The 12173-nt window shown below is 38.6% G+C and overlaps 1 long non-coding RNA gene across 1 annotated transcript; it reads right to left on the bottom strand.

Moving 5' to 3' along the window:
* Nucleotides 1-404: 404 nt before the first annotated feature.
* On the bottom strand, nucleotides 405-11566 carry LOC127490615 (uncharacterized). The gene is made up of 3 exons (XR_007918717.3): nucleotides 11380-11566; nucleotides 7184-7277; nucleotides 405-621 (listed from the first exon to the last, which is right to left on the bottom strand). It is a non-coding gene; the product is annotated as an uncharacterized LOC127490615 (long non-coding RNA).
* Nucleotides 11567-12173: the final 607 nt, after the last annotated feature.

Below are 12173 nucleotides of genomic sequence, written 5' to 3'. Positions count from 1 at the left end.
AAATTATTCTGCAAAATCAAACTTTCATGGCTCTGACAAAGAGTGTCTGAGGATGGGCCGCTCACAACTTGGAGTGGTGTATGAATACAGCTAGACTGGGCCGATAATATAGTGGCAATATGGCTTCTGTCTTTGATGTCTGTGCTGAGCCTCTAGACCAAATGCTTAGCTACTACTCTTATAGCCTTACAGCAAGTGCTTCATTCTGCTATTTCTTATGAATTCCATTCAGTTGTATTTTACCCTCAGCTGCTTTCATACCAGTTTGTTCCACTAGATTTTAGGTTTTGAAGAAGTATCACTTTTGATCACTTTATTGTTCTTACCAATTTGTCTTTATCTCAAATTTTTCTTTTATCTGGCTTTTCAGAAAAGGACATTTTATTAATAAATAACTCATAATCTTTTTTAAAAGATGTATTTATTTATTTGAGAGGCAGGTTTATTGACAGAGAGAAGGAGAGACAGAGTGAAAAGTCTTCTGTCCACTGGTTCACTTCCCTAATGGATGCAGCAGCAGGAGTGAGGATGATCCGAAGCCAGGTGCCAGGAGTTTCTTCCGAGTCTCCCACATGGGTGCAGGGCCCAAAGACTTGGGCCATCTTCTACTGCTTTCCCAGGCTGTGAGCAGAGAGCGGAATCAGAAGGGGAGCAGCTGGGGCTTGAACTGGCACCATAATGAGATGCTGGTGCTGCAGGTAGAGGCTTAGCCTATTATGCCAAAGTGCTGACCCTTAACTCAAAATCTTAATGCTAATACAAGAGACATAATATGAAGAGAAGTCATTACACAAATAATTTCATGACCATTTTAAGCTAATGACCTGCGAAATGGGATGCAACCCAGGAGCTATCTGAAAATATGCAAATCATTAAGTTGAAGAAAGAAAATAATAGAAGCTCTATTATACTTGTTTTTAATGTCAGTCTTTATGCTTTACACAAGATGTACTCCATGTCTTCAAGTGTGAATCAACCTAGTGTGGTTCTTTCAAAGAACTTAACCCCCAGTAACTGGAGAGAAATAATACATTTATAAAAAGTCATATTTCATAGAAAGTTATATAAGTACATACTCAGCTTATACCCTATATTTAATATTAAAAATCTTTCCAACTTCTCACTTTCACTGGGTTTTGTTTGGTTCTTTTTTTGTAGAACAGGGAAGGAGGCAAGATGGCGGAATAGGAAGGGAGCACACTGATAGTCCGGGGAGAGACAGTTTAATAAAAGTGGAGATACTGCAGGTTCAAGGAAGAGTAGGGGAGGAAACAGCAGAAGAAACTCTTCCGGAACGTTTGATTCACAGTGGACTTGCGTGGAGAGCATGGGAGCCCACAGTTCGGGACACCAGCGGCAGACTCAACACACCAGCGCTGGAACGCGAGGTGAGCCGAACCTCAATAGCCAGAGACACCGGCAGGCAAGCGGAGAGAGGAGACTAGAGGGAATGACCCCCCCGGGGGGGGGGGCGGAAGTTCACCAGGCTAACTGGAAGAGAGAGAGAGAGAAAAAAAAAGGTGACTGGTACGGACACGGGTTTCTCTCTCTCCGCTCACCTCTCAAGGGCAAGCAAGACAAAGAGCAGGCGCCATCTTGGACATACGTCATAAGCAGAGCGACCTCAAGTCTGCACCGGCCCTGAGCCTGGCAGAAAAACCTGACTCTGGGCAGGCGAATTAACAGGAGATTAGGGCCTAGTAAATTTGTGGTGCTACTGAACTGAGACTGTGAAAAAAGAGACGGTGGGGGAGAGAACTCATGGAATTCATGTGAGTACTCTCCAGAGACGCTACAATTCCGTAACTTTGGCAACCCAGTGGGAGACTGAAGGAGAATTTGAGCCCACTCTGAGGGCCGAACAGATTCCCTGTGTGGTCCTTGGGAAAGAGCTTCTGATCTCTGGCTCCTGTGGGTATATCATTTGCCTGCTAACTACCTCCAACTTCATTCAGCTGTGCGGAATTACTTCCCTTTTGAATCAAAAAAAGAAAGAAAGAGAGAGAGAGATCTACCACACCTAACCTGGAAGTGTCACCTTTGGCACACCAAACAGAGCTCTCAGGCCAAATCCATCTCAAGCCTCTAAGGCTCCATCAAAAACAGACAGTCCACTTAATCTAGAGTCATAGTATAACAAGAAAAAGCACCACAGTGAAGAAACCAAATATCTCCAATATGCCAAATAACAAATGCAAAAACCGAGGCAATAAAAACAAGGAAGTCACCATGACAATCTCAAAAAATTGATAAGAACATTAAGAAGTTCTCAAAAACAAATTCTTGAACTACAGAAATCCTTAATGGACAAGATAGAAAATCTCTCTCGTGAAAATGAACTATTAAGGAGGAATCAAAATGAAACGAAACAACTAGTACAACAGGAAACTGGGATAGTGACGAGAAATCATAATGAAGTGAAGAATTCAATAGATCAAATGAAAAACACAATAGAGAGCCTTACAAACAGAATGGGTGAAGCAGAAGAGAGAATATCGGACTTAGAAGACAGAGAACGGGAAAGGATACAGTCAGACCAAGGAAAAGAAGAAGAAATTAGAAATCTAAAACATATTGTCAGGAATCTTCAGGATACTATTAAAAAACCCAACATTCGGGTTCAAAGAGTTCCTGAAGGCATGGAGAGGGAGAAAGGATTAGAAGGCCTTTTTAGTGAGATATTAGCAGAAAATTTCCCAGGTTTGGAGAAGGACAGAGAAATCCTAGTACAGGAAGCTCACAGAACCCCTAATAAACACGACTAAAAGATAGCCTTACCATGACACGTTGTAATTAAACTCTCCACAGTGAAACATAAAGAAAAGATCCTAAAATGTGCAAGAGAGAAACGTCAAATTACTCTCAGAGGATCTCCAATCAGACTCACAGCTGACTTCTCATCATAAACCCTACAAGCTAGGAGGGAATGGCGAGATATAGCCCAGGTACTAAGAGAGAACAACTGCCAGCCCAGAATATTATATCCTGCAAAGCTATCATTTGTGAATGAAGGTGAAATAAAGACTTTTCATAGCAAACAGAAATTGAAAGAATTTGTTGCCACTCGTCCAGCCCTGCAAAAGATGCTTAAAGATGTGTTACACACAGAAACACAGAAACACGGTCATCAATATGAAAGAAGGTAAAGGAAGGAAACCTCACAGCAAAAGATCACAGGGAATTCAAAGCATATATTAGAACTTATCTTTGGCAAATGGCAGGGCAAAGTTACCACTTATCATTAGTCACATTGAACGTGAATGGCCTGAACTGTCCAGTTAAAAGACACCGATTGGCTGATTGGGTTAAGGAACAAAACCCATCTATTTGCTTACAAGAAACACATCTTTCCAACAAAGATCCATACAGACTGAAAGTGAAAGGCTGGAAAAAGATATACCATGCCAACAGAAATGAAAAAAGAGCGGGTGTAGCCATCTTAATATCAGACAACATAAACTTTACCACAAAAACTGTTAAGAGAGATAAAGAGGGACACTACATAATGATTAAGGGATCAATGATTAAGGGATCAATACAACAAGAATATATAACAATTATCAATGTATATGCACCTAACTACAGGGCACCGGTTTATCTAAAAGATTTGTTAAGGGACTTAAAGGGAGACTTAGACCCCAATACAATAGTACTGGGGGACTTCAATACTCCACTCTCAGAAATAGACAGATCAATAGGACAGAAGATCAACAAGGATACAGTAGATTTAAACGACACTATAGCCCAAATGGATCTAACAGATATATACAGAACTTTCAATCCTACAGCTAAAGATTTTACATTCTTCTCAGCAGTACATGGAACCTTCTCTAGGATTGACCACATACTAGGCCATAAAGCAAGTCTCAGCAAATTCAAAAGAATTAGAATCATACCATGCAGCTTCTCAGACCATAAAGGAATGAAGTTGGAAATTAGCAACTCAGGAATCCCTAGAGCATACACAAACACGTGGAGATTGAACAACATGCTCCTGAATGAACAATGTGTCACAGAAGAAATTAAAAGAGAAATCAAAAATTTTCTGGAAGTAAATGAGGATAACAGCACAACATACCAAAACTTATGGGACGCAGCAAAAGCAGTGTTAAGAGGAAAGTTTATATCAATAGGTGCCTACATCAAGAAATTGGAAAGGCACCAAATAGATGAGCTTTCAATTCACCTCAAGGATCTAGAAAACCTACAGCAAACCAGACCCAAATCTAGTAGGAGAAGAGAAATAATTAAAATCAGAGAAGAAATCAACAGGATTGAATCCAAAAAAAAAAAACATTACAAAAAATCAGCCAAACGAGGAGCTGGTTTTTTGAAAAAATAAACAAAATTGACACCCCATTGGCCCAACTAACTAAAAAAAGAAGAGAAAAGACCCAAATCAATAAAATCAGAGATGAAAAAGGAAATGTAACAACAGACACCACAGAAATAAAAAAGAATCATCAGAAATTACTACAAGGACTTGTATGCCAGCAAACAGGGAGACCTATCAGAAATGGATAGATTCCTGGACACATGCAACCTACCTAAATTGAACCAGGAAGACATCGAAAACCTAAATAGACCCATAACTGAGACAGAAATTGAAACAGTAATAAAGGCCCTCCCAACAAAGAAAAGCCCAGGACCAGATGGATTCACTGCTGAATTCTACCAGACATTTAAAGAAGAACTGACTCCAATTCTTCTCAAACTATTCAGAACAATCGAAAAAGAGGGAGTCCTCCCAAATTCTTTCTATGAAGCCAGCATCACCTTAATTCCTAAGCTGGAAAAAGATACAGCATTGAAAGAGAATTACAGACCAATATCCCTGATGAACATAGATGCAAAAATCCTCAATAAAATTCTTGCCAATAGAATGCAACAACACATCAGAAAGATCATCCACCCAGACCAAGTGGGATTTATCCCTGGGATGCAGGGATGGTTTAATGTGCGCAAAACAATCAATGTGATACACCACATTAACAGACTGCAGAAGAAAAATCATATGATTATCTCAATAGATGCCGAGAAAGCATTTGATAAAATACAACACCCGTTCATGATGAAAACTCTAAGCAAACTGGGTTTGGAAGGAACATTCCTCAATACAATCAAAGCAATCTATGAAAAACCCACAGCCAACATCCTATTGAATGGGGAAAAGTTGGAAGCATTTCCACTGAGATCTAGTACCAGACAGGGATGCCCACTCTCACCACCAGTTCTGGAAGTTCTAGCCAGAGCTATTAGGCAAGAAAAAGAAATTAAAGGGATACAAATTGGGAAGGAAGAACTCAAACTAGCCCTCTTTGCAGATGATATGATTCTTTTTTTAGGGGACCCAAAGAACTCTACTAAGAGACTATTGGAACTCAAAGAAGATTTTGGCAAAGTAGCAGGGTATAAAATCAATGCACAAAAATCAACAGCCTTTGTATACACAGACAATGCCATGGCTGAGGAAGAACTTCTAAGATCAATCCCATTCACAATAGCTACAAAAAAAATCAAATACCTTGGAATAAACTGAACCAAGGACATTAAAGATCTCTACGATGAACATCTGTATAGAAAACAAGATAGCATGATATGTGCTATTAATTAAAATGAACATGGGAATAGTACTCAATGGCACTTATCTGGGCACAGATTTCTTGGGTATAAGAAGCAACAAAAACAAAACAAACAAATGGAATTTCAACAAGCTAGAAAGCTTCTGCACAGCAAAGGAAATAGTAGAATAAAAAGAAAACTCACAGATTAACAAAACAATGCTTAAGTTAAAAAAAGAAAGGAAGGAAGGACAGAAAGAAGGAAGAAAGGAAGAGAGGGAGGGAAAAGAGAGAGAGGAAGGAACATATCATTATATTCTTAGAATTATATCTATGAACTATGTTGAATCTGTTCTCTTCCTATTAATACACATGAACATGAAAATTGATGAGAGTTGATGTAGTAATCAGCATGCACTTACTATAAACCTGAGGTTCTAATGTATTAATACATTCCTTAAAAATGCATTTGATCAGGGGCTGATATTCAAGATATGTAAAGAAGTCATACACCTTAATAACAAAAAATAACCAAATTTAAAGACTTATTTATTTACTTATTCATTCATTTGAAAGGGAAAGAGAAAGAGAGAGAGAGAGAGAGAGAGAGATCAATCTTCCATGTTCTGGTTCAATCTCCAAATGCTTGCAGCAGCTGAAGCTGGGTTAGTTCAAATCTGGGAACCAGGAATTATATTAGAGTCTCTCGTGTGGGTGACAGGAACCCAAATACTTGGGCAAGCAATCATTCTGCTGTCTTTCAGGCACAGTAGCAGGAAGCTAGATTAGAAGCAGGGTAGTTGGTATTTAAACCAGGCACTCGGATATGGGATGCAAGTGTTACAAGCAGCAGCTTAACTAGTTATGCCACAATACCCACCACAACCCATTTTTAAAAAGAACCAAAGAGGCAGGGAACCTTTTTAAGTTAATACAGCTTATGAAAAACCATTTGAAGTTTTTGAAAATCTAAAACTAGATGGCATAGCAGGTAAAGCTGCCATCTACCACACCAGCATCCCCTATGGGTGATGTTTGTGTCTTGGCTGCTCCACATCTGATGCAGCTTCCTGCTAATGGCCTGAGAAAAACAACAGAAGATGGCCCAAGTGTCTGGACCTCTGCCACCCACATGGGAGGCCTGGATGATGCTCCTGGCTCCTGGATTTGGTCTGGCCCAGCACTGGCCATTGTGGCCATCTGGACACTGAACCAGTGGGTTGAAGATCTCTCTCTCTCTCTGTAACTCTTTTGAAATACATATGGATATCTTTAAAAAATCTAAAAATAGAATTATTATATGATCCTGTAATTCCACTACTGGGCATATATTGAAAGGAATTGCAGTCTATATATTAAAGGGATATCTAGACTCACATTTGTTTATCCTTTCAGGTTTCTCCAAGGAAAGATTTCCTATTTGAAATTCCAAACCTAACAAGCCTTGTTTTGTGAATATTTTTGAACATGGATAAATTAAGGAAGTGGATTGCTTTCTAAACTTGGATGGTGATTATGTTAAAGGAGGACATAGTGGTAACACAGAAATAAAGAACTCCGAGATGTAGCTCCATTTTTAGAGTTGACAGAGGGGAAAGTTGGAGCACTTAGACTCTAGATACCTGGAGAGCAGATTCTACAGAGTTGACAGTGAGACTGCAAGGAGCAATGGTTCCATCCATATCTGGAACTTCTGAGTGTGCAGTGAAACTGGTTCTGGGAATGACACAAAACAGTGCTGAAGACTGGAACCAAATAATTCTGCCAATTATATCTAACAGAAATCCAGCTGGCAAAGAAGAAACATGACTTACTGAGAACCAGGCCCAACACCACAAGAAGATTATAAAAGATTTTTCTAAGAAACAAACATAGCTTAATAACTGGCACATATTCCAAAAAAAGCAAATATACTCAAGATTCTTAAAAATATGCATACCCTATGAACCTCTATGCATGCCTCTACACTGGGAATTCTTATAAGGAAATGAATTTAGACATCTATGGCCAATCTAACTAAGCTTTTAAAATGCTATTCTACTTGTTAAACTTTCTCCTATACAATGCAAAAATCTTTCCATAATTTGACACTCATTAATGTGCTGAAATCTAATATACAAATACTTGGTGATTTTTTAAAAGAATTATTTATTTGGAAGACAGGTTACAGAGAAAGAGAGAAGGAAGGGGTTGGGGGGGGGGATTTTCCATCCACTGGTTCATTTCCCAAATGGCTACTACAGCCAGAGCTGGGCCAGGCTGAAGCCAGAACACAGGAGGTCCTTTCAGGTCTCCCACATGGGTGGCAGGGGCCTAGTTTCTTAAGCCATCTTCTGCTGCTTTCCCAGGCGCATTATCAGGGAGCTGGATCAGAAGTGGAACAGTGAACTGGTGCCCATTTGGGATGCTGGTGCAGCTGTGGTGGCATAATCCAGTGTGCTGCAGTGCTGGCTCAAGGTGTTATTTCTAAATAAAAATCCTAGTGACCACTGCATTTCTGAGAGTCTTTAATCTACTATTTTGGGAAGGGTCAGTTATGCTTAAGGCCTTGCTAATGTCATTCCTAACAAATCAAATGCAATAGGATTGATTCTGGTTTCTAGAATCACATTGTTTTTAGCTCTTGTTCATATACCTGTGGAAATGTGATATTTCTACTTTTTACTTGTTTAATAGTATGATTTGTGCCACATTAGGTCTGTGATTATAGACTGGATTGAAAGCTACATTTTGAAAAATTAAAGAAAAAAAAAAGAAAGGGAGGAAGGAGAGAGAGTGTGGGAGGGAGGGGGAGAAAGAGAATTATGGTTATCTTTTTAGACTTGTACCTATGAAATCTGTTCTCTTTATATTAACAAAATTTTAAAATAAAAAAGTCACATTGTGCGGATCAAATCCAATTTTGCTCTACATTCACTGTATTTGAGCAAGTTATAAAAGTGGATTTAGCCTCTTGTTTTCCTGGAAAAATGCACTAGTTCAGAAACACTGCTGGCCGTAGACTAACAAATGTAATGTGGTTAGCAGAATACCTGGAAAGTGCCATGTTGTCTATTACTAGTTCTTTCCCCCTGACATATTGGACAAGCATTATTCCTCAGACAGCCATGCACATTTGTAAAAGCTCTTTCCCACTTGGCAAATGTCCGTCTCCACAATTTTGCATAGTTGATGTCTACTTGCTTTTCAACCTCAAGTTCAAGCATTATCTCATTCAGGTAGCCATCCCAGGCATCTGCCCGGGAGAGATGCTGCCTTCCTCTTGATTTCCTTAATGAATTTTGAACAGCAGGTATAACCTTTTAGTGAGTTATTTGAGGAACTACATTCACTAGTTTACTTCTCAGTCTTTTCAATAGATTCAAAGGTTCTCAAAGGCTGGGCATTCCATAACCTATCAATGTCAACCCCATAGGGCCAAGCCCTGGTCATGATACCTATTAAGAACTCAATAAGCACGTGTTTTATACACAAAATACTCTTCCCAAAATTATTGATGACTACAATAAAAAAGAAACAATATATTTATGATATAAAAATAAATGTGTAATATTTAGGAGAAAAAAGTTAATTAAAATAATGGACTAATTTGTGTGGCTATTAGAATTGTTTTACATGCTATGTAATAAAAAGAAAAACATCTGTGGGGCTGGCACCCTAGCGCAGTAGGTTAATCCTCCGCCTGTGGCATCGGCATCCCATATGGGCGCCGGTTCTAGTCCCGGTTGCTCCACTTCCAATCCAGCTCTCTGCTATGGCCTTGGACAGCAGTAGAAAATGGCTCAGGTCCTTGGGTCCCTGTACCCACATGAGAGACTGGGAAGAAGCTCCTGGCTCCTGGTTTCGGATTGGCGCAGTTCTGGCCATTGCAGCCATTTGGAGAGTGAACCAATGGAAGGAAGACCTTTCTCTCTGTCCCTCTCACTGCCTGTAACTCTACCTCTCATATAAAGTAAATAAAATCTTTAAAAAAAATCTGATGTATAATTGAGTGAAAAAGGAGCACAAAATTATATGCATATGAAGTACCAAAGAGAAAGGACAGGACAAATGTTAACACTAAGAGAAAAAAAAATGAAATGTACAGTCAAAAGATTAATTAAGCATGCTTATCGTTGAATATTAGTATTACCAGTGATTTTATTTTCCTTTATTTCCACTAATTATCAGCCAATCGAGATAATACACATATTAAAGTGTGAGGAAGGCTAGACTTTCCTGGACAGAATGTTCATCCTCTCTTCAGCCCACTGCTTCCCTTTCTACCTACTGAACACCCCCCACCCCCTTTTTTTTTTTGTTTAAGCTCATCCATTTGAAATCCTTTCTCCAGACTCTGGGCAGAAAGACACCATTTGATGTAGTCATACATAGTAAGACTGGAAGTAAAGACTAAGCTAATATTTCTCTAAGATGTATTCCTATTGAATGAACAGACCATACAAAACTAAGAGAGTTAAGTTTTAAAAGAAGAAATATATAATGGAAAGATTTCACATCAAATCACCAGAGGTGGAATTTAGCCAATGAAACTTATTAATTTTAATAAACTATTATATATGAATATGGCCTAATATAAGTAATAAACATATTGAATAACAAGATTAATGAACATATGACATATGACAGAATCACAGTTATGTAAAGATGTAACCTAATTAGTTCATATTCTAGTAAATACTCTAACTGCCTTCCATCTCTAAAACTAAAATGTCAGTTTTAGAGATGGGAAAATTGAGGTAGACACATGATGTTATGTAGCACACCTTAGGTGTAGACAAATAGAGCAGGTTATGACCAAGTTAGTCAGGTTCTGAAACTTACATCTACAATCTCCATTTCTTCATGACAGAAGTGACATTCCTATGCACTTAAAATCTAATAAAAATCTACTCTTACTCTCTCAAACAGAAAAGATCAGCAGATGGAAAAACATTTTTTCATTATCTAATAATTGCTTAGCACATAGCAGGGCATTTTAGGGATATAAAGTAAAAGACGGTGGTTCAATGGGAGGAGCTTGATCCAGAGTTAGACTCCAGCTGAAGCACCCATTTCTCATGCTGGAGGACCTGAGTTTGAGTCGTGGCTCCAGCTCCCATTTCAGCTTCCTGCTAATACAGACCCTGGGATGCAACAGTATTAGTTCAGATAACTAGATTCCTGTTACTCATGTAGCCACCTGGGTTGAATTCCCAGCTGCCTGCTTTGGCATGTGCTCAGCCCTGCTCAGTGAAGGCATTTGGGGAATGAACTAAAGGATGAGAGCAATCTATTTCTCCATCTCTGTATCTATTTTTTCTGTTAAAAAAATAAAAAGGTAGTGGTTCAGGGCTTTGGAATCAGAAGAGCTAACCTCAAATTCCTGTTTTACCCTGTTCAGTTATGAAATTGAACAAGGTGGTTAGTTTTTTTATTATTTATTTGTTTTTCTGCAACAGGCATAAAATCCATCAAAGAATTTTATTAGAAATTACAGAGAAAATAATCATAAAATATTATTTAACATAATGATGGCATATATTAAAATTCAGATTATATATATATACTTTTATATATACATATGCACATATATTCTTCTAAAACATAAATGTGATATTGACTTCCTTGCAACCTTAATATGCTTAGAATAATATTCAATATGCTAAAAAAATCACTTTTTGATCAAGAAAAAACAATCTCCTAATCTACAACAAACGCAATAGAGTGCATTTGAAATTAGAAAACAAAATATAATAACCTTTCTAGCTTTGCTTAATCAAAATCATGAAACATAACTTGTTTCCACTTAGAGAAATGAAATTCTCCTTATACTTACTCAATATTAATATCTATGTACAGAGTTAATTTCTCTTAGCCACCTTCCTCAAAAAGCATTTTCATTTGAGGCTCTTTTTCATTTTCTTCTCAATGTCAGAGTCCCATTGGTGCAATACTGACTTGGAGCACAGAGTGATTGCCTGGCGAGTGGTGAAAACCCCCACTGGAGTCTGCAGGACGAATTGGAAAAGAATTGAATGAATACGCTGTAGTAATTCATCAGCTCCCTGGGGGGGGGAGGGGAGATGACCCAATACAGCATGTTCATTTGCAGTTTCTATGATTTCTAAACAAAAACAAAGCATCGGCTCAGCTGAAATGGGAGAAATACTGTTTTCTGAGAAATGTTTTCATGTGTTTCTGCCCTGCATCGTCACTCTTTGGTGACCTTGCCCATAATTTCAGAAGCACAGTTAACAGGCTTCCCTTTCTTACTGGTGAAGTACTTGAGAATATCCTGGAGGAAGGAACTGGTGGAGAAAAGTTGTTTTCAGCTTTCTCTATTCAAGTAAGAGACGCCTGGAGTGATGGACTCTGTCTTCTAATGGGGCGAGGTGCACTGTCAGATCATCTCCTTTCACTTGGGAGAAGAGTCATAGCACAATGATAATGAAAAAGATTGGAGTCAAGAGGTGCCAATGGGTGGGAGGACATTGGCTTAGGAGTATCTTTGAGTTTCATAAAAATGATAAAAGATAATGTCTACAGAGGCTGTTAGGGATCTTCTAGCCTTCAATTTTTCAACTCAGAAAGCTGAAGTTCCAGAGAGGCTTCTTGACCTCTGAGCTCATT

The sequence above is a fragment of the Oryctolagus cuniculus genome, chromosome 6 (genome assembly GCF_051225735.1).
Source record: "Oryctolagus cuniculus isolate XC-2025 breed Fujian yellow rabbit chromosome 6, ASM5122573v1, whole genome shotgun sequence".
Classification (NCBI taxonomy): domain Eukaryota; kingdom Metazoa; phylum Chordata; class Mammalia; order Lagomorpha; family Leporidae; genus Oryctolagus; species Oryctolagus cuniculus.
This window is presented reverse-complemented; position numbering and strand designations above follow the sequence as displayed.